Below are 4,883 nucleotides of genomic sequence, written 5' to 3'. Positions count from 1 at the left end.
TCATTAATATTTTTAGAGCTCTCATTGAATCTCTTCATCTTTTCATTTTTATAATTTGTGCTTCTCGGTTCTTTAATGAGCTTGAGCACCTACTGGGTCAGTTCTATGAATGGCTCCATGTTGGGAAGGTTGTTCTCTTTAGTCTTTAGTTCACCCACTCTCCCTACTATTGTAATAGCTTCATATTTTTTTAGGATGGAAACATCTCTCTCTTCTTGATCTTTGGTGACCTCTTTGGTCAGCTCCTCTTTTTATTTTCTTAACCAAGAAGTCATTTCCCTCAACTTTTTTATTTCACCCATTAGATTAGAAATGGCTTCCTCTGACTCTTTAGAGCCGCTATGTTGATGTTCAATGACTTCTTGGCTTTTGCTAATTTTTTGTCTCAACTTCTTCCTTTTAGATAAGGATTTTCTTAGCTTATCCTTCAAGTATTTAATCATTTCTAGAGCTTCCTCCACATGTCTCCTCAATGATTCCATTAGATCTCCCCTCAAGTTGTTAGACTTATTGTCACAAGGATTTGTGCTTTGATACTAAATGTTGGTCCCAATCGATGCTAAGTGGGGGGGGGAGGGGGAATCAGTACCACTTGAAAAACTAGTTATTCTCCTTATTCTTCCTACCAACCTTACTATAACTCACTTTACACTTACAGACAAGATAAATGTAGTATGATAAAAACAAATGAAATTGCACAAAAAGTGTTGATCATGTTCACACATATATTTTGTACATGGAAACCCCCAATATGAGGATGAAAACCATGGTGGGAACAATATACCCACTAATCCTTATAATGCATGTAAAGAAGTGCCTTGTTAAGAGCTATAAGTGCTTTTTCTAGAAATGCATCCTGTTAAGAATGCCTGCAATTAGGGTTAAAAAAGATTTTTTAAAGATATTTGGTTAGAGGATTTACATATCTCCTTCTTAGACACATCTTGTTAGAGGATTTTTTTTTGAATGACGGTTTCCTAGTTAGGAGCTTACTAATAGATGCAATGGTAAGAATGCATACTATGTGTTTGATTTGGATATGGTAGTAGTTTTTGGTGTAGATCTCTGCTCAATCTTCTCTTGAAGATGCACTAATCTTCCTTCTTTCTTGGTGAGAGATCTACTCTCACCTCCTTGGTAATGAGACTAGGAAATAGTATAAGTTTTATGGGTTTTATGGTTATTTGTAGGGTCTTTTCACTACTACATTTGGGCTCAAATTAAAATGGTAGGCCGTCACAATTGCGATGGCCACCCATCACCCAAGCACCATAACCACAAATTGGCTCCCATTGGATGGGTGTTAGACTTTTTCTGTCTCAAATTGTGATGAAAAGATCATCCATTGACATTGTGACTCCCAAAGTCGTCACAATTTGGAAGAAGGCAAGGGAAAGAGTTCATCTTCATGCCGTCCCAATTGTGACAGTAGACTGTCGCAATTATGATGGCTTACATTTTTAGTCTTCCTTCACAAATGCGATGACTGTGTTGTAGGGCCGATGACCATCTATCAGAAGAGGCCATCGCAAGTGCAATGATATGAGATAGCAATGCCTTGGGTGCAATGGCTATCCATCAGATTAGTTTGTTCAAATTATGATGGACATGTGATGACAATGCTAGTGGAGCGATGACTATCTGTCGGAACTAGTTGTTGCTATTGTGAAAGCTTGCTGAATTATAAATAAATATTGGTGGTAAACACTAAATAAGTATTCCCAAATTTTGGTATTCTATTGTTTCTATACTTTTGAATCTATAGTCTGCTATGTACTTTTAGATTAGATATTGTAGTCACACATCTAAGAAATAAAAGGTTGAAAGGAATGGATTTTTCTAGTGAGTTCATACAAGTGAGGAAAATGGTTCAAATGATATATTTCCTTCTTCTCATCTTAGTTATGACCCTTATGCCGATGAACTAGACTCATTTGTGGCTTCTACATATTCAAAAGCTATAAAGGATGATAGTTATGAGGCATAAAAAGGGATATTGAATTTGAAACCATAATCGAAGGTGTGCAAATGTTATTCTATGTAGCTAGGGATCTTCAACACCAAAACTAGACCATATTCCACATGGACAACATGGGATTTCCATAAAAACCATACTCCCTATCATGCCCAAGGTTATAAGGTAGTGGGGACTTACAAACTTCACATAGAAAACACAACAAAAGAAACTATAAGAAGATAAAATGAAACCATTGCTACACAACACCTACATGGCAGGGGACCAACGAGAAAAAACTTAAGAGATATAAGGAATGTTCCAAATAGAATGGGCAGCTGGAACAGTAGAAAGGGATCTATATCTGATGTAGACATCTGATGGACACATTTAGGCTACTAGACCTATATATATTCACCCAAGGATATCAGAAGATACAAAGAACCAATAGAAGAGACAAATAGCATTGTTTATAACTAGTAAACAACCACAAATTCATATGTGCAAAATACATGATATTTTCCATTCATAAAAGACATCAAAACATGGAGAGAATCATAATCACACTTCCCATGTGCGAAAAAAATAGTACCAACGATCAAGCATTTGAACCAACTTATAGAGATATAGTCAACAATGAACATGAGGGAATAAATGATACTTACTTCATATGAGTGAAGGGAAATTGAAAGCATACATACTCAGGCATAAGATATATTTAGGCACAAATAAAAAAGAAGATCAAATAGCTACATGTGGACTTAAAGGTTAAGGAAGACAGAGGAGGATAGAGTAGGGAGCTCAGGCATAAGATATATTTAGGCACAAATAAAAAAGATCAAATAGCTACACATGGACTCAAAGGTTAAGGAAGATAGAGGAGGATAGAGCAGGGAACATATAAAGAAGAGAGTTTTGGAAATAAAAGCTAATTTTAATCACCAAATAGTGTAACTAACATAATGCAAGTATCAAGGAGAAATTATATACAGAGGAGAATACATACTGGGGTGGAAAAGAAGAGGTAAATCATCAAGTATCAAATGAAATATATGTGGAAAAATTTGGAAGCAATATAAATCAATTAGTTTATTTTTACTTCATATTAGTACAAGAGAATCTATGATAAAAAATGACCATCTAGATTATCAACATAATAGTCTATAATTAAAATTTTGAAGGAAGCAACATATAGTTATAACAGATATATAAGTCAAATGTGCTTTCATGGACAAAAACATAACATAGAAAACTAATATTTACAGACTGTTAGATTTCATATTGCACAGGCATCAAGTACATCTACAAAATCTACTTGGGAGAACCAAACACATGTAATACACTATATCAAGGATAGAGAAGTACATTTCCAATTCAGAAGTCATTTGCTATCAATGTGAGCTAGAGGTTGAGTCATCACCGATTACTTCACAAATCTTTTTGTATCCAAATCCAATTTAGAACTATGATATATAAATCAAGCACTTTCATAGTGACAAGCTGATGATATACAATTTGACATCATAGTAAGAGGCAAGATATAATTAAGCCTAAACAAGTCTCATAAGTATTATTATAAGTGATGTTGGAAGTACATGACCTATTCATAAGATATATCATAATTATAATCAACACAACTAGGAAAGGTGACATTACAAATATTTAACTTAGTTTCTCAATTACCACCTAAATTTACAGTCAACCCAACATATCAAGTCAATTTGTATGACAAGATTCATTTAAAAAGTAAAAAATAAATCATGAATAAATGTATACTTTAGAATGATCTATATAATTTGTTTCCACTATTCAAATTCTTCTTCAATTCTCCCAATTTACAAAAAAAGTTATCAAATGCAATCATTCAACGAGAAAATGGATAATATTCAACTAACTAGTTAAAAATTCATAATCTAGCATTTTAGTCTCTTCCTCCCATGATTTCCATTTCTTCATCTGCAAAGGTATTCAAATATTTAACCATGACCATACATTTCTTTTTCATATTTTAAAAAAAGGAAAACCTAGTGACTCATACCTTTTCCCATCCTAGTGTCATAATTACAATGCAAGACAAGACATGAGAAATTGCCAATATAGAAATGAAGATATGCAGTTGATGGAGTCCATCTTGTGATATAAGAGGAACCTTCCCTTGCATCAAATAAAAAAGGACAAGATCATTTAATTTTCTTTCCATTAGAGAAATATCTCCTTTCGATATGAATATACAAGAAAAGTATTCTACCTTTGAAGCACAATGACTAGTTGTAACCTCATCTATTGCCAAGCTCCACCTTAATGATGTTTCATGAGAAGCTATGAACATGCACTTTCTATGTATTGAAATTTTTTCAGTCTCCTCAACACTACTATATTCTTCTTCTTAGGCCTCCTCCTTTGGACATGGAAGGAAAGAGTCTCCTAAGCTCCTAGATATACAAATCTCTACAATTCTTGTCTGCCCAATAGTAAGCAGAAGTGAGATAAATCCCAACAACACCAATTTTGCAAGCAATTAAGAAGAAATCAAGCTAAATATTTTAATTATGTTATTTACATTGGATCATGCTTTCTAATATATATCACTTATTTATATGATGAATCATAGAATGGGATCCAAGATTTTGATGCAAAAATAATAACACAATCAAATCCAAAACTATAAATGATAGGTTCATGTATGAATTGTGGAAATCTACTTATTCTTAGTATGTTATTTATTATTCATTATAATCAAGTTCATGAACCTTGAAGGAAAGAACAATAACAATATAACTTAATGTAATTTTCTAAGATTGAATATAGCATTAGAAAATCATTCACCTTCTTTGATCTTATCTAGTGCTTTTCTCAGGGATTTTTTTCTACGTTTCTTCAGCCACTGCATTTGAAAGACACAATTTTTTTTTAGTTCATTATGGTCTCA

General features: G+C 33.3%; 1 long non-coding RNA gene across 1 annotated transcript; it reads right to left on the bottom strand.

The window, feature by feature from the left end:
- Nucleotides 1-3,674: 3,674 nt before the first annotated feature.
- Nucleotides 3,675-4,411, bottom strand: LOC149576982 (uncharacterized). Its single transcript, XR_016363671.1, has 3 exons — nt 4,203-4,411; nt 3,993-4,103; nt 3,675-3,910 (listed from the first exon to the last, which is right to left on the bottom strand). It is a non-coding gene; the product is annotated as an uncharacterized LOC149576982 (long non-coding RNA).
- Nucleotides 4,412-4,883: the final 472 nt, after the last annotated feature.

Source organism: Cupressus sempervirens, chromosome 1 (assembly GCF_028749045.1).
Source record: "Cupressus sempervirens isolate cs-2001-9-10 chromosome 1, ASM2874904v1, whole genome shotgun sequence".
NCBI classification, from domain to species: domain Eukaryota; kingdom Viridiplantae; phylum Streptophyta; class Pinopsida; order Cupressales; family Cupressaceae; genus Cupressus; species Cupressus sempervirens.
Note: the sequence above shows the minus strand (reverse complement) of the source record. Positions and strands in the feature narration are given on the sequence as shown.